This window comes from Glossina fuscipes, unplaced genomic scaffold, assembly GCF_014805625.2.
Source record: "Glossina fuscipes isolate IAEA_lab_2018 unplaced genomic scaffold, Yale_Gfus_2 59, whole genome shotgun sequence".
NCBI classification, from domain to species: Eukaryota; Metazoa; Arthropoda; class Insecta; order Diptera; family Glossinidae; genus Glossina; species Glossina fuscipes.
This window is the reverse complement of record NW_023998431.1, coordinates 586978-606139: the sequence shown is the minus strand read 5'-3', so window position 1 is coordinate 606139 and position 19162 is coordinate 586978. Positions and strand designations below refer to the sequence as shown.

The following is a 19162-nucleotide window of genomic DNA, read 5'->3' as shown; positions in this document are numbered from 1 at the left end:
AGTTAAAGAAAACTGTCCGTATGACCTTGCTTTTGGAATTGCTTTGGCGTGGTTATTTTTTTATTTTGGTTCATTTGTCGTCAGTTATTATACATTTTATATCATTATCGGCCATAGACACTTCAACACAATATTGTTTTTCATATAACTTTTGGAACAAGACGAAGACATAAGCGAGCCAAGCCCAAATGGTCTTTCAAAACTGTTTGTATTGGTTCTTTTCATATGCCAACAATATGTACAAAGAATCTTCAACGAACGGCCATTACAAGCTCTTTGATTTTGTCGATGTGTTCGCCAGTAGTTGAGGTTGATGGTTGTAATCGAAAAGCTTTTTATTTTTATATTAAATTTCGAGTTAATTTCTCGAATTTTATTTTCAATCTCAACTCAACTCAAACACAAATTTGCAATAAACATCAAAACTATATATGTTTTTGCTACTATAACAATTTGGAAAGTCTTCAATTTACTAAATATATTAACGTACAGTGCGATAACGATAACAACATCTAACAATATTAATAATAATAATGATTATAATGACAATGATGATAATGATGATATCATACAATCTCTCCGTCTTCTTACTTGATTTCTTTACGACCCTCATTAAATGATTTGGTACCATTTAAAACCAAACTAAACAAATGTGATGCAAATTCTTTGTTGACCATATTTTTCAATTCTAAAAATCGTTGACAGTAGGATTGTTTAAGCAAAAAAGAAAAAAAAAAAAACAAAACGTTTCTATTACTAACCCAACAGGGCACGTATTTCGAAATTTATGTCAGCTGCTCGCAGCAGTCATGCCGACCTTCCAAAAAACAAGCAAGGACATAATAGTCGAGCAAGGCCGATTTTTATATAGCCTACACCATTTCGCTCTTCAGTTATTTACTCCTCTTAGTAACAATATATACACAAAAATGACACATTATTTTCCTGCAAATGGACATTTGTCACGAAAACCCGTCGATCATATGATGCGATCCAAATTTGGCAACCTTAATTTACTTCCTAAAAATTGTGTTAATTTTCTGCTTCCGTCACAAAAAACTAGAAATTAGACTTTTTTTTTTCCATATAAGAGCTTGCTTTTCATGAGAACCCCTCTATATGTTAGGGTCCAAACAATTAACCGTTGTGCTCCAAATTCCCTAATGTTAATTTTTCTTTTTTTTCTTTGCTATTATTAACCATTTCCGTCAAAATACATTTAAAAATCAACCCTTCTTTTAAAGGGCTTACTATTCACATAAAATCTTGTATAAACCCATGTGGTGCAAATTGCTTCATTTAATTTTTATGTCAAATTACTACCCTGAACAAATTTTCATTACAAAACATTGCCAATTAGGCCGTTTTGGCATATAAGGGCTTACGTTTCCTGAGTGTCCTTATATGCAGTGGTATCCAAAAAATAGATGTATGCGGTCCAAATTCGATAAGATTAATTTCTACGTCAATTTAGTATTACGAGCCAATTTTCACTACGAAATATTCAAAATGAAATTTTTCTATCGTACAAAGGTTCAATTTTTGTAGGAACGATTGTGGGAGACGTGTTTGGAAAAATGATCCCAGTCGAACAAAATTTCTCATGCCAACTTGAAACGTCAAAAGACGATGATTATTCAGCAACTTTTGCCGAAAAGAACATTTTTCCATATAGTAATAATTTTTCACAAATTAAACGATATATGGCGAGCTGTCGAAAAGGTGGACCGATCCGACCAATTTTCAATAGAGTTCGTTCTTGAGTCAAAGCACGCCAGTGTACCAAGTTTCATCAAAATATCTCAAAAATTGCGGCTTACCGGTTGAAAACTAAAAACATGAACAGATAGTCAGGTGGACAGACAAGCGCAGAATCGCAATCATTTTCTGAATCATAAATCTGTGTCATAAAAGGCGAATCTCTCTGATGCTCTTCTCAGTGTTACATAATTCCGCACTAACATGATATATATATGCATCGATATAATAGCGCGAATATTTAAAAAAAAAAAACACAGTCTCATTACTTTTTATAAACGTGTCATTTTTCTAAAAAAGTAATTACGCCATCATTAAATAAATAAGTCACTTATTTCTTAAGTCGGCATAAATGAGAAAGGACTACAAAAGCCATGGTTGCGACACAGTGAGGTTGCAATATTAATGGCCACAGGTAACACCTGAAAATGATCGCAGGTAACACCTGAAAATTACGTTAAAATCTGCAGCGGTTAAAAAAAATTCAGGCAAAGGTGTTTCATGCCCATTTAAAACGCCAGTAAACGTGTGAGCGTGATCAACGTATAAACATATTCAGAAAAAATTCAGCTTATGGCTCATAGGAGAAAATGTTTTGCAAACAACTTTTCGTGCGGCCAATGAAAAGTTCAATGTAAAATTGGTTTCAATCTAACCAACAGACATTGTTAACAATTTTTATGGATTGGTATGAGGTGAAGGATATTACAAAAAATAGAATTTTCTTATCCGCCTTTTCTTTACAATGGAACACAACCCGTATCTGCAATTGCGCTTAGAAATTATTAATGGCAATGTTACAATGGGGTTGGAAGCAAGTCGCGCAATTCGGGCATTAGATCTTTAGTAACTAGGAACCAACAATACCGCGCTCCACAAATTGCTTTAGCGAAGGCTATTGTGCAGCTATTGTGAAAAAAAAGGGTTTTTTGCAAATTTTTCTAGAGATGGAAGAAAAATTTATGGAAGAATATAATTGAGCGCATATGTATATATGTATATATATAAAGCAAAATTATTTTTCAAAAATAGTAAAAAAGGCCAACTCCGCCGGAGTCATTTTCGTGAATCATTTTTAACGTAAGGGGCTCTGAAACCTATACCGTTTTTATATGTATGTTAAGATCTAAAAAAAAAAAAAAAAACGTTTAGTCATCAATGTCTACAGTTGGCGAACGAACGGAATTAAAGAAAAAGAACAGATTGTTGGTTGATTGGCAAGTGTTTGGGTGACAAAGATCAGTTTTTCACCAAGACATGGCTTTTTTTGATTAATAAAAAAAATTCTTAAATGAATTTATCAAAAATATTCTTCGTCCTTCGCCAGGAAACGTTATTGTGAAGTTATTGTGAAAATCTCGAATGAAAAGAATGTGGAAATCGTAGGAGGTTTTGCGTCAAAAATCACACGTTTCGCGAAATACACTTTCCAAGTTTTGATATGCGTTATGAGCATCCCAGGACCATAAAAATACATTTCCACAGTTTTATCCTCAAATGTGTGCGCTTTGTTGCATCTGTCACCGCAGAGTGCACGTACGTACGTTTGCACTTTACATATAGCAAAGTAATAGAGAAAATGTCGAAAAAATATTATATATAAAATGCTATAGCCGCGTTCTCACGATCAACACCAAAAACTTTATCCACAAATTTTCGCTTCTCCTTAGAAGCATTCGCAGCTTTCGAATTGATCTTAGCCTCATATCTGCTTAACCGTCGTCTTAAGGGCGCTCGCTTACTTCAATACTTCAGCGTAGTTCTGCTTCGAAACGCTTTTGAACTTTAATACTTTCTAAGAACATCTCTTAATGTATTGCGTTTGTTAAAAATTGTCAGAAAAAGCATTAAGCGGTAACTTACCAGTCTTATTTGAAGGCTTAGGCAAAAGCCCAAAATTTCAATTTATTCCCAGAATATGCAATAGATTTCCCAGAAAGCTTGCATAATTTATTAAGTCAATAAAAACGAAGAAAGAGAAAAAATCAAAATATAGATAATAGAATATCAAAAATGAGACATCATGTATGTCGGAGAGCTCCGAAAAATAGATCCATGTGGCCCGCAGTTACCGTTATAAACTTATTTTTCAAATTATTAAATGGTACAGATTTCCATCGTAAATTATTCAAAAAGAAAATCGTTTACCAAAATGCGTGGATTACCGGGTATATTGAGTTTGTTAGAACTGGTATGATATCCAAAAGTACTTAAAGTAGCTCCTCTTTTCAGTACACCGATCAATTCAATGTAACTTTTTGCATTAATTTAAGCTTTTCTGTCCATCTGTTCGTCTGTCTGATGTTCATCCTGGGTGTATATTTAATCTACAACTAGCGATTTTAGTATATTGATGTATTTTAGCCCAAGGACAAACCCTATTGAAAATGGTTTAAATCTGACCAGTTTTACGATCCCATCTCGTATGATGCTTCATTTTGATAAAGTCGTGATATGAGAAAAATTTGCAATTTTCAAAATTTGTCTACGAAAACCGTTCAGGAATACAATTTTTGCAAGGTATGTCGACGTAGAAAACTTGGATCGAAAAGGTTAATTTTTTGAACGCCCTTTTTATAAGATAAAAAAGACTAATTTTTAACGTTTTCTAATGAAAGTTGGTCGATAGTAGTAGTTTCACATCAAAGTTACCTTTGCTACCAAAGGTAGACCACGTACGACTATTTTTTGGAATGCACCTAATGTAAGGGTTTGTATGGAAAGCAAACCTCTATTTGGCAACAAAGCCTTATGTTTAGCGGTTTAGGGTGAAGATTTGAAAGATCTATGAAAGGAAAATGAATTTTCCTAAATGAAAGCGATTTAGTTCACGTTTTGGTCCCCTTCCCATGTAAAAGCTCACATGAAAAATGTGCATTTAAATGGACAAAAATGAACAAAGAGTTGCTTTAGATGAGTAACCGCGGCGGAATTGCCTGGCTGTGAAATGAGAAGAAACCATTCGAATTATATCGAACAGTATTTGTCGTTGGCGATGGGTCAGATTTTATCGAAATATCTTGAAAATTGGTACCAACGGGTAGAACATAAGAATACTTGAACAAATAGCAAAGGGGAAGACAGGCGTAAATTGATTTGGAAAATGATTCGGAGACTTGCTCGATTGCTATAGTAATAGATTTAGGTTAGATTTATCTCAAGTCTTTCTACTTGTTATATATACCTCCGCACAAACTATATGCTATACGGTATGCGGTATAGGAATCCGCACTTCTAATTGATAGACAGGGTAATTGCACCTGATTAAGTGAAACTGTTATACGAAGACATCATTGCTATGCTACCTACTCACGGAAAACAAGTGTTCTTTACGGCACATAATTACCCAGTAACATAATTCTCTCGTTTATCAACTTTTAACTGACAGCATAAAATCAGCAGAGAAATTTGTGTATTTCGAAGTACGTTAGCAGTTGGAAAATATAAAATGTAATAGTTGCATGAACTATACTAACTTGTCAACGAATCTTGGATGCCCAATAACCAAGAGGAAATATTTATAAAGATCGCTTAATGCTCTTTGTTTGTCGGGTGCGTTATTATATTTGATATCGCAATTATTCACCACTTTGCTAGTAAATGTACTATAGGTTTCGTTTTCTATAATTCGTTTTTGTTAGAAAATTTTACTTTGTTTTAAAACCAATTTGTTCGTCCTCTTGATTAATTGAATTTGACGAAAAATCTTAGGCGCAGTTAAATTACCTTCGAAATTTACCGTTACGCTAATAAAGACTTTGCATGCTTTCCGACGTGCGCGTTGCAAAACGTATGACAAATCTAATATATAGTAATTTCTGCCAATAGATGTAAATAAGCGAAGAGAAAACAGCTTCTCTCTGCTCATGGTGATTCCTTGAGATACTAGAGCGATGTAGAGAATTGATTGCGTTAGCAAAGAATGCTACGAAACAGAGGATATTAACTACGTTTTCACATATACCTAAAGTGCGCAGCAAACAGCTGTGCAGACCTCTATCGAGCTATAATTTTCGAAAAGCTATTAAAATGATTACATATATATAGGTGCGTACTGTTAACCTTTCGCTGCCATTAAAAGAAATTCTTAAGAAATTTGTAACTATAACTCATGACAAATGCACTTAAAATACGTCTTTCAAATTTATTTCATTTCATTTTAGATTAATTTTCTATAGCAAATTTTTATTGACTACACTCATTAATTCGATGGGTTTCCGATTTTTAAATCTCCACATAAAGAAGTGGATAACAATGCACGATGCACGAAACACATATTCGCCCCGTCCGCACGTTTTTTCTGTCATTCTGTATACCTATTTCGACGAAGACTGGTCAATTTGACGGTCAATTTTTGTGAATCTCCGCAGTCGCGAAATGAACAGAGGGAGATGAAATTTGACGCAGATATTTGTTAATCGATTAAGAATATGAAGTTAAAAAATGGATGTGATCTGCTCACATCCACGCCCACAGTGCAGAAGAAACTAAAACCATTTCGGAAAACATCGACAATTTTTTTTTCACAGCTTTTCTTCAATTCTCTTAATTTAAAAAAAAAATCGAAACAATAAAGTTTCCATACTCCATAGTATTGAATGAACAATACGACTGACTTTTTTCCATTTCGTTACCGGTTCTAGTTAGGGAGTTTGTCTATAGAATAAATATGAAAATTTGTATCCTTGTATATAGTTTAGTTTATGAGCAATTTTATGTATAAAATTTGGAAATTTCTTATACGATTTATAAAATGTTGCTTTACATATAATAAGTAAATCTTTGCCTAATCTGCAGCTGGTTAGATGTACAAGGACAGTAAATAACAATTAAGCAGGTTATATTCGGTCGAGCCCCTTACCGTTATCCTAAAATGACAAAAAAGGAAAAAAAAACAAAATTTTCATGCTTTACAGAATGGAGTGGGCACCGCTGAGTTTTTCTATTCTCAAATCAAGAGGTTTTTGTCGTATAGACAGGTGGGCGTTGTACGTGTGTCTTTTGAAAAGTTTAGGTCACTTTCAAATTCTTTCGCAAATACCTAACCGATATCTTCGCCTTCGCGAACCGGATATTATTTATCACAAATACTCGACAGTTGTGCAGACGGGCAGACGGACAGATGGACAGACGAACAGACGGGTATGGCTAGGTGCGGTCCAAATTTGAAAATTACCAAGAATTTATTTACTTTATGGGATTTTTGAAGCTTGTTTCTGCGCATTATAAGGATATTGAAAACATAATTACATTTTGATTCACAATAACGTTGGGTACGCGTTTTCAATGTTCCCATTTTTGTTCAGGTACTATACGATCGCCCAGAGAATATACTTTATGCGTAATGAGTAAAAAAACAATTTGTTATTCTTTTTGAAAAACAGAGATATTCTCAGCTTACGTAGTACTGTAAGCGTGTCCTCCCATCGATATGGCCTATTTTCAATACCAACCTACGTGCAAGAAACTCCAATGTTATTGGCGAACTTGAAGTTGATAGCTTCATTTTTGCGGCCAGAAGAATGTTTATAGCAGACGTCGCACTGCAAGACGAACAGACGGACAGGCTTAAATCGATTTAAACTTAGATTTGACGCTAATCGAGAATATACATATATTTTGTGGGGTCTCTGATATTTCCGTCTGGGCGTTGCAAACGTTTTGACAAAATGAATATACCCTTCATCCCTCTGTGATGGGTATATAAAGAAAGAATTTACACTCGGTTCGATATGAAACGAGAAAAATCCTGAAATAGAAATCTGACTTGACTATATCAGGCATAGATATCCCCTTTTGAAAAGTTCAAAACTTATTAAGTTTTTTTTTGGTTTTTGTGTTCAAAAGAAAACAAAAAAAAAAAAAATTAATTAAAAATTAATAAATAAAAGCAGAGAAAAAAAGTTTAGATAAATTTTACAATATTTTCTGGGCAATTGAATATATATTAATCATATGTTAAAGAATTCTTTGAGAAATTTTTCCTATGGAAAACTGTATATAAACAATAATTGCGAGAGTTAACTGAATCATTACCAAAAAGACTCAAAAGGACTCAATGATGAGAAAACGTTAGTTAAACCTGTATTAAGCAATGATGAAAATGACAACTATGTAGCACATAAGACTTACTGATCCGTTGAATTTGGTATTTACACATATATATAAAAAGCACACAAATAGATGCCAATATATCCTATAAATGCAAAAATATGCACATAGACGGAGTGCACATGCATTCATGCACACAAGTAAGCTTTAAGGCATGCTGATGAAAGCAGAGAAAATCTTCTTAGTTTAGAAATAGCTTTGAATACCCCTTTTATGGTTGCTTTAGTTCGTTGATAATATATGTCGGTTTTGCTGAGCACATACAACAGTCTGAGCAACTAGATTATATTGTAAGTTCGGATTCATATTATGACTTAAGGTATTTTATGAGAAAAAAGCCTTTTTTTCCTCTTTTCACAATGACAAGCACATGGTTAAGGAATATTTCATCTACCAGAAATGTATATATATATATATATATATTTCATATTATGTCTGGTATGTACGAAATGATTCTGGTCGTACGAGGAGATATGCTTTACATTGTTAGATGTTTGAGTGTTTTCTAATTGCAAGTTGCTTTTTTATTTTTGGTTTTCGTCTTTTCGGCATTTTAAATAGATCTGGTGCTCCTTTTTGTTGCATCTTTCCGCCCAGAAACATAGGGGCGCAAGTAATGTAGCCCGCATTTTTTTAAAAAAAATCTTCATTTATTTATGCTCATATGCATGTATGTGTATATAAAAATGTTGTTTTAAAATAGTACATACATCTCGACATATCATTCATTTTCCTGGGAATAAGGGAATATTTCTTTAAATTTGTGAGGAAAATATAAAATATCACAAATAAAAAGCAACAAAGAACAGTAAGGAGATTCGGTCGTGGCCGAACCTTTTATACCCATCATTATAATCCAAAAAAAAAAAAGATTGAAAAAAACGACATTTTCATATTCTATAATACTGCGTGGGCGCGGCTGATTTTTTTATTCTCACAATAAAAATGAACATTTGTATGTTCTATGCGTTCTACTTTATGCGTAATAAACAAAAAACACGTAAAGCCAAGGTGTTCGCAGTTTTTGTTGCGGTTTTGTTTGAGGTTTGTGGACGCTGTAAGCGTGTCCGTTGACGTTTTCAATTTTTTTTGCAAATTTGTTGACGATATCTTCAGTTTGGCGAACGGCGGTATGTTTACCCCAGATACTATACAATTGGAAAGACGAACAGACGGGCATGCTTAGGTGCGTTAGGTGAAACTGGCTAAGGACGCATATACTTTATAGCGTTTTTATAGGTTGCTTCGGTGCGTTATAAAAGTATTGAAAGCAACATTAAGATTTTATATACTATAATAATAAGTAGGCATGGTCAAATTTTCCTACTTTTACTCAGGTACTACAGTGTCGTCCGTATATTACGCGTTTAAATTTTTGTAGATTTATATACCGTATGTTATGAGTAAGATGTAACACATGGATTTTTTTTTTTTTTTTTTTTTTGGAAAGTAGATGTCTGCTCAATTGACGTGGTACGGTACGCGTGTCCTTTGGTCGAGTTTCAATATCAAACTGCGTGCAAGAATTTGCATTGTTTCTGCCAAATTTGAACTTGATAGGTTTATTTTTGCGGCCAGGAGCATGTTTACAGCACACATTACACAGACGGACAGATGGACACGCTTAAATCGACTTAGAAATTGATGCTGATCACGAATGTATATACTTGGCTCTGTCTCTGACGCGTTTTTGTGAACGTTGTAAAACGTTTTGACAAAATGCCTATACCCTCATCATTATTCAGTGATGGCTATGATAGAGTAAAACAAATGCGAACACTATAGATGGACAATGCTGAACATTAGCTGTCGTACAACATTTCACCTAATATAATTTTTTGTGATAAACATTGAAAATTATGCGAAATCCTCATACTGGATAATGCTCAAAACGGCAACAAACTTCGTTCAAATTTCGGAAATATAAGTTCAATAAAATCATTATTTCTCCGTTCCTTTCGTCAAATTGGAGTTGGTCGTCGTAGGAGAGAATATTAAATTATTCTATGTTTTTGCCATCTAAAGTCGCAGCCGCCGGTGAAGCTCTTATACGAGCTGGGATTCAAAAAAATAGACCTGTGACCTGTGTAGCAAATTTGGTAAGGCTTAATTACATGTCAGATTTAGGTGATATCGAAAACGAATTCAAAGAAATATTGGAAATTATTCCCTTTTACCATATCAAAATTCAGTTTGGTTCAGAATCATTTTCTGGTATGGCAATCGGTATGACAAAAGCTTAATTAATTTCAATTTATTCTCTGCATTGCATGCATCTTCACAAACTTAATACACCCTTTATCGCAACTGGTGCGGTGGGGTATAACAATAAACAAGAAGCAACTACTTCACATGCAGTTTCGCAAATATCTTTGTCGTTTGACACAGTCTGGCTGTGATAGGTGTCTTTTAACTGAGGTTTCACTGTCTTCATATCTTTAAACCTTTCATAATTTCATATCCTTTTGCTCTAAACAGTTCCCAACAAATAGTGGAATAGCAATCATTATAAAATGTCATAAGAAGAAAGGAAAGAAAATTGTCATAAAGACAATTTTGCTTTCTCTCTAATGTGTATTTGAATTTGATTTAGGAAAAAAGACCAAAAAATAAAAAAAAAAAGAGTGCGAGACAAAGAGTACGAAATTGTTGTGAAATTGTTGTAACGTTGCACTCATTACACTATTTTGCCCTTAAAGATATAAAAAATTCAATTTTGAAAAGAAAATTTTCAAACTATTGGATATAAAGTGACGCCAAGAAAATACGCGCCATAAAGAGATTACAACAATTTCTATTTGTTCTTATTACTTTTTATCTATTTTATGTTTACATTGCGTTAGTGTGTCAATGGTTAGATTTTGTCTCATAAAGACTTGGCTAAGTATTGCCGAGTAATGAAAGGAGAGGGGAGTACGTTAATGTGTTTACTTCGCTTTTGCTAAACGCTAAGAAATCGTAAGCGGCTTCTTAGCGAAATAGCTTTTGTGATGCCATGGTGTGTGTGGATCCAAACAGTTGTGGCCGAACATCGGTTAAAAAAAAGTGCTTTAAAAAATTCTTCGTTTGAAGATTTTTGATAGTCGATCAAGTTTTTGACAGAGAGAGTTTACGGTTTCAATCAATGTTCCATCCAGTTCTCGGCGAATGTCTTGTTTTACTTTAAATCGATGTTTTTGCGAGCTTCAAGAAGACTTCTTGCAATTTCCTCCAAAAAACGATTAGTTTCCGAGAAAGTCCTTTTGTTCATAAGTTCGCGTCATCAGTAGTCTTTTCCCCTGCATCTTTTACCTCTTTGCAAGCCCCAAAGGATGCCGGTGTGGTAAGCGGCTTACTTTGTAGATTGCTTTATATAACAGAGGCTTAACCAAAATTGTTTGATTGGATGTATCGAGTTAAAGAAAAGGTTATGTTCAAGAATAGTATTTAGTATTGTATTTATTGATATCATTTCCGGTTGCCTGATTTGTGTCGAGCAGTTGAAGACTTGTGAGGGATAAATGAACATAGATTTCTCAACGGTATTTCTAGAATTGGGGAACAATTGAGAGAGCGTCCATAAGAAGCTCCCCGGAGATGTAGATAGTCAATCTATATAATGTAAACTGTTATAAGGGGAACTTAAATTGTCCAGCCCAGTTAAAAATCTCGCAATAAGATAATCACCAGACGAATGCGTAGAAACTAAACGATTTTATTTTGTCGAATTTCTTTGATACTGTAATGTATTGTAAGATGGCAACTCGCGAACGAAGAACGAAGTTGACGGCAATACTTAAATAATGAGCTCTTCCTTTATCTCCTTCTGGCTTGTTGTTGTTTGCTTCCGATTACACGTGCACCAGTGCTGTCGCTTTGTTGATATAAAAATTTCGATTAAAAATTAACCTATTGGAATTGATCTGGTCTAACACGATACGAAATAAATTGAATCGATGTTCTTCCAAATTGATAATGGTGTGTCTTGGAGTAAAATTATATTGCGTTTTCCAAATGTCAAGATACACGCTCTCACCCATATTCCAAGGCGTAATAATCATAATTTCTTCGAATGCCATTTTACGATAAATCGGCCGAAAGCAGCATAACACAGAATTTCGATAGTTGACAGATCATTCAATAAATCATTGCGTCCGGCATCGTACTTGCTCCCAATCGATTGGGTAAATCTTGAGTAAATCTTTTTCTATAACACTTTTGTTGATCGGATCGTTGGTTAAGAACTTTGCAACTTGGCCATTTCTCGATTTGTTGCAAGCGTTTAATTTCAAACCTTTGGCACAATTACACAAATAAAGCAATGCCTGAGAGAATGTAAGCTTTTTCGCTAAAAACACTACACACGCATTTGTCATTTAATCGCGGAAAAACGTTGTAAAAAGTACTATGAGTGAGCTGGTGTTATCGATACGCTATCTCCATAACTATACACGATCGATATATCCTAATGAAAATTCTTGATTTTGTAAAGCATTTTCAAATGTTAATTAAAATTACACAATAGTTGGCGACTGCAATTCTTCGTAATGCGTCTATAGCGTATTGTTGCTTGTATTTTAAACTGCAGGAAGTTTTCTAAAACACTTTAATTAAAATTTTATTTTAGAAAAATCTTCTATATTTTGACACAAACAATAGATAAAACGATGGTTACAATTAAACAAGTTTTTCTAAATTTCATTTATTAACCACTGAAAGCTTAAAAGCTTAAAAACGCAATAACAAAATAATGAAAAAAAAAAAAAAAAAACAAAAATGAAAAATTTCGTTCATCTGCATTCAATCCATTTTAAATTCTTTTCAATTATATGAAATAAATGAAATGAAAAATAAAAAAAAAAAAAAAAAAAAATGCATTCTTCTATTGTTCTCAATTCTTTTTTAAACGCTTAATTTAATGGAATCAAATGCATCTTTTCCGCTTTATAATGTATATGCATTCAATTACACCGTAAAATGATAATTAATATTAATAAACAAAAAACAAAAGAAATTTTCGATACATTTGCTATCCCCCCACCCCCCCCCCCCCCCCCAAAAAAAAGGGGGAGGAAAGCACACGTATTATTTTTTTTCAAAAAAAAAAAAAAAAAAAAACCGATAGCTACGTACTTTTGCAACGTACTCTAACCATACCATATATAATTAGTACAAAACTCCCAGAGGTTATGTGCGATAGTAATGCAAATATTACGCAACTGTCACTGACATTAATTAATTTGATTTTGAATATGGCGACCTGATCGTAGGTATTAAGAGGAATATATTTTTTGGATTGAATTTCATACCTTAAGTCAAGTCTAAAAGTTGACTTTTACAAACGGACAGATGAACAGATATGCCTATGGACATAGACAAGATTAGTAAGTAAGCACTTTACTTACCTTGAGACGCTGAGCAAAAGATGGAATAACATACCCGTAGCTATATTGGTAAAAATATTACGCACATTTTTTTTTTTTTTTTTTTGCTTATGTGCTACTCCTAATATTCCTTGAAGTATTGCCATTGTAGTTATATGTATATGTATATGCCATTGAATTGTGAACAGCAAAGCACTTTATTTACAAAATTAGATATATATTAGTTAACAACGCTTCAACCTAGTGAGAGCTTGATCGACTTTTCTTCTTTCCTTGAAGGCCATAACTCAACTCTTCTTATTTGAGCGAATCCTTCAATAATAGTTCTCTCGAAGATCATATCATATTTTCATCTTAATATATTTGTTAATCCTCTTTTATCCTCTTGATGTCTATTTGTATAACCCAGCCTGAAGGGGTGAGGGGTACATTCAATTTACAAAAGCATTTGCAAAGCCCGGTAGGAAGCTTCAGAGATCCATAAAGCATATATATACTTTGAGTATGTCCATATGTCCGTCTGTCCGTTTGGAAAAATGAATATATCGCCTATAAATAGTAAAAGGACTTGAAAATGACCCAAGCACGCCCACACACTTATTTAATATAGACTATGAGCACTTTTGCTTTTCCTCTCTCTTGGTCGTTGCTCATAAACTGCAACAGATGCACGATATAAATTTCCACAAAATTAATAGGTGATGTGTAAAAATGCAAAAAGATTCGGTCACAATTGAATATAATGTTGTTATTCGTTATTAGGAAGCGTTGCGGTTAACCGCGTTCATTTCATCTTTTATTCCTTATCAGCGAACTCTTGTTAATCCTCTGACTCATAATGTGTATTTATTCTCTGACAACGGTGCGTAGCCATTGAAAATTCTTATCGTTGTTTTTCATCACTTATATGATATTTCGGGAAATTTCGTTTTTATGTCGAATTATTATATCTAAAATGAGATCTTTGATTCTTCGAATTAATCTAATGCTAGTCGAGGCAATGTAAACTGGTGTTGTCGACACAACTTGTACATGTTGCGATTCGAATTAGATGGAATGATAAGGAAACGAAGATTTTTCAATTGTTTCGATTAAACGAAGGCACGCTATTTTAAATGCTAGTCATGCGTTTCAACGGACAGACAATCCCACACAGGTTAGCTGATGGCAAATCTTCACTTATTTTCGTCATCAGATTTTAAAAACTATTTAAGTTGCTTCCCTGCAAAAGGGATCTTTTCATCTGAACCGTTATAAGAGAGCAGGTTCAGAACATGAGCCAGTGCAGCCTAAATTAAAAATTAAGTAAGTAAAATTAATTTTCTCTTCGTTACCTATCTGATATAAAGAATTCATGAAAATTCTTATAGATTTGTTTAGTCCAAGCTTAGTAAAGTAACTTTTCGATTATTTCATCATAAAATTCGAAAATTTAGATCTTGTTGCCATATAAGAACATATTTTTTCCGACAACCTTTCTGGGGGGAGGAGCTTTAAGTAATCTCATCCCGTTCCTTTCATACATTGCACAAAAATACCAAACACGCGAAATTGTGCGATTGAGTGCATATTGTTGCGTCTTATTGAGACACAACCATGTCGGAAGTTGCGGCCGGTGAGTTGAGCGCGAAAATACATAAACGGACTGTGGACGGATAAATGAACGGGCGAACGGGTAGAATGTACTATGGACAGACAGGAAGACATGTTGAAATATATCCTGAATCGATCGATAATGTAAGAGGTGGGCTTCTCTCATCTCCGTCTAGATGCTACGCACATTCGCGCAAACTTAATATAGACTTAGTACAAGTATAAAATAATTTTAATTGCATTTAATGTTTCGAAATAAAACATATGTGGTAGACACAATATAATCGATATACGCATATATCTATATATCTATAAGAGCGGTTCGGCAAATTATTTAAAAATGATAATAATTGACTAATATATATTATATATTATAACTATTATTTATGTATTTGTTTATTTTTGTTTTAAGCCAATAATGGATTATATTATTAAATAAAAAAAAAAAAAAAAATCCTTATTCTATATAAAATTTTTAAATCGAAATTACTTTACCGACTTAAAGCGCTTAAATTAACACAACTAATTGCTATCATTAGTACAACAACTATAGCAAGAACAATGAAAAAGTAAACAGTAGAACTTGTAGAGCCACAACAATATTGTCGTAGTTACAGAGCAAGAGATGGGAAAACAAAAAAAAAAAAAAAAAAAAAATGTAGGATTATTTATACAATATGCATATGCATGTACATATATATGTGTATGTGGAATGATAGTACCAACTGTTGAGTTTCCGTTTTTGTAAAGACAATTTTAAAATGACAAGAGGAGCTTTGTACGTTCAAATATATATTAATGTGTAGGTGTTCTGTAAGTTCACTCATACGCATGCAAAAATCATCCAATATATTTATTGTAGCATTTATGTATAGAAACTACTTTGTTTTTCATTCAAACTGTAATAAACGAGTGTTAAGGCGAATTTTGGACAACACCAACGGACGTAAATTTAATAAATAATGCTAACGGGACTAGCTTTTCGTGAGTTTTAATAAATATTCAAATTGTTGTCTGCTTTAGATCGATCGAGCGGCAACAAAACACAAGCCCTCTTTTTATTATTTTTTTTTTTATTTTTTCAAGTTAAAGCTTACGAAAAGCTATTGTCGACGAATTCACCTGCATTTTCAAGCTTGGTTCGATGTATATAGTAATAAAAAATGCCGGAAGTCCTTTCAAAATCACAGTCGATCACATTACTAAGAAAAGCAGTCAGTAGCGGACCTGATGTCATGATGCGGCCATGATGTTCAAATCATTGGCGTTTAGATTAATTGTATTCTGGAGTTTGTTTCTTTTCATATTTCCTTTTACCTGGGAATAAAATATGGAAAAATATATTTTCATATTAAGTTTGATGTGTATTGGCCATCAAAATATGTTATATGAGAAAAGTAACAATATTGGAAAAGCTAAGATAGTTTGAAGCCTTGGGGGACATAAATCTAGCGAACCAATTCGCGATAATTTGATTAAACTTCTTGTTATTAAACGTTTCAAAATTTGTAGTTTTGCCAGACAAGTTTTATAATTCTTATATTTGGAATTTTTGAGTGAAATGCGATTGTAGATATATATATATATATATATATATATATATATATAAGTATGTATATAGTCTGCCACTCGATGCACGTGCAGTATTTTTCTTCCCTAACATTTTAATCGGTTTAGTCTAAAAAGCTATCTAAGTGGATCTGAAGGATCGACGAATATACCTAAAATTACTTATAAAAAACGTGGTGTGATAAAAAGTTTAAATGTTGACCTAAATGTATGTCTTTCCAACGATTTGAATGATAATTGATAATGAATTTAGAAACAATACTTATTTTTGATCATAATTGTATAAATGTTTTGTGTTTATTTACAAAATGCATCTGTGTTTAGGGGGACGTATAAAAATAATGAAAGCATATTTAAATGGACAGACATGTGAAAATTGGCGTATTATTCCATACACGCATATTTATATATACGCATATAAATTAATTGGTTCATAATGTGAACGTTTGGTGATATGCTATGATATTCGGGATGATAGGCTTAGGATATTGCCTTTCTCAGATAGTGACTATAAAAATACGCCAACAGCAGGAACGAAATATCGGGTCTTTTAAAATCAAATAAAAGAAATAATAAATGTATGTATATTTGTGCTCCTTGATGAGAAAAAGAGAAGAACAAAGCTAAGAAGAGTATTTTATATGGGTATATATACATATATGCATATGAATATGAGAGTATATACATACATACATAATAACGTTTATGTACAATTTTTATTGTATGTAATATTTGCCGGTTCAACATCATTTATACATATATTACCCGAGTTTTGTGGCCCATTAGTAACGTTTACAGGTGTTTTATTTTTAAATTTAGCATGTTGTGTACGCTAACAAAAAAGATTTTTCGAGCACATGTAGTACTGTTATATTGAAAGGCTTTCTGGCGAGCATGCTCACTACGTGAAGAAAGTAATCATTGTCGTTGATTCTGTTATTAAAGCTTTGTCGTCTCCGAAGAGAGAAAGCTTTTCATTTTTATTGAGAACAATTACACAGTAAAACAAGTGGCTGACTAACTATGTGTGTATATATGTGTGTATAGCAGGCAAGGAATTTCTTTATTATTATTATAATTTTTTTTTTCGTTTTTCATTTTATTCGTGTACTTGTGTGTGTTATTGTAATGTACCCTATAGTCCCTATATATATATATATATATATATATATATAGACAAAATTTTTGCTAGCATGCCGCCCATGCATTGTTTAAACACATTCAGTTTCTTATGAACGCTTGACGTGTGCTGTACGCATCGGGAGAATTCGGTCTTAATTATAAAGGGACTTAAGTTTTTACGCGGGCGACTAAAAAAACAAATATATATATTAATTAATATACATACATATAAATATAAAAACATACACGATAAAATTAAAAAAAAAAAAAAAAAACAAAATCCAATAATCAGATAATAAACACAAAATTGTGGAATTGCTTAGTTTTATTAATAATTTATTAAAAAAAAAAAAAAAAAAAAGAATTCTATACATTAATATTTTTGTGTGGTGTCTTTTGTAAATACTTAATAAAAAATGTAAACTAAAAGAGAGAAAAAAAAAAAAAACCAAAAAAAAAAAAAAAAAAAAAAAGTAGAAAACATGAAAAAATACATTATACATTATTTATTTCAAGTGAATTTTTTGAATTAAAGTATTTACAAAAAGAAAATCTTTTCTACGCGTGCAAGGTATTGTTATTTATAAAAAACTTCTATATACGTAGAGAAAGGTCTTTGCTTGCTTGTCCTGATTAAAATCATTTTATTGGAACTGCGATTTCTTACGAGTTGTTTACTTTATCCTCTTTTAAAAATAATACTTAAAAAAATATTATGAAAATTCAAATATTAAATATTTGACAATAACTTTAGTAAATATTGAATGAAGACTTTCTTTTTCTTTCTTCTGCGCCATATAAAGTAAGGCTGGTGCGAAGGCAAATTTTTTTTTTTTTTTTATAGGTATCTCAGAATAATGGTAATTGTAATTCTCGATTGTGTAGTCCTTTAGAGGAGAAGATCCTTAAAATATTCTCAAAGTTTACATATCAAATTTATTTGAAATTAATTGCGAGTCTTAAGATTTTTTCAAAAATGTCGAATTTTTAAAGTTTAATATGAAAAAAAATGCTAATCACACCTTGATGTCACGTTCAGATCTTCTTAGCAATTCGATTTTTTAATCTGAAACCGTCCATCATTTCTTCTTTCAACCATCGGTTCGAAGTTCTATTGTGACGTTATTCAGCTAACAATTAACGTTTTCAACATTTGAGAATACGTAGAGTGCTATTAAAATATTACACATTCGTGCGCTTAAATTATCACTGTCCATAAACAAGCATTTGAAATGTTCCAATACATTTTTATTGTAATTTTATCGAAAGATTTTGAATTCTTTTCGCTACGCTCGCATTATTCCGCCAAAAATCTGAAAAAATTCAAAGGAGGAATTAACTCATAGGAAGACGGTCTTATCAAAAAGACGGTCGTTTTCGATAAAAGGCGTCGCTATGATTGGCTCAATAATACATCTAAATTAAAAAAGAAAAAAAATTGTATTTATCCACTTTAGGGCGATCAATAAATTCTTTAATATTCATTAGCATGTCAACTATACGCGACGAATATAAACGCCGTGATCCGTCCAACCGTCCTTGTCGGATTTCCGTTTTTTTCCGATTTTATCATTATCTCTTTCTCTCTCTCTGTCTGTCTGTGTGTGTGTGTGTGTGTGTGTGTGTGTGTGTGTGTGTGTGTGTGT

At 32.7% G+C, this 19162-nt stretch overlaps 1 protein-coding gene across 1 annotated transcript in view; it reads left to right on the top strand.

The window, feature by feature from the left end:
- Window positions 1-19162, top strand: part of LOC119637282 (eye-specific diacylglycerol kinase) — a 265570-nt gene that overhangs the window by 22262 nt on the left and 224146 nt on the right. The gene's annotated exons all lie outside the window — the stretch shown is intronic.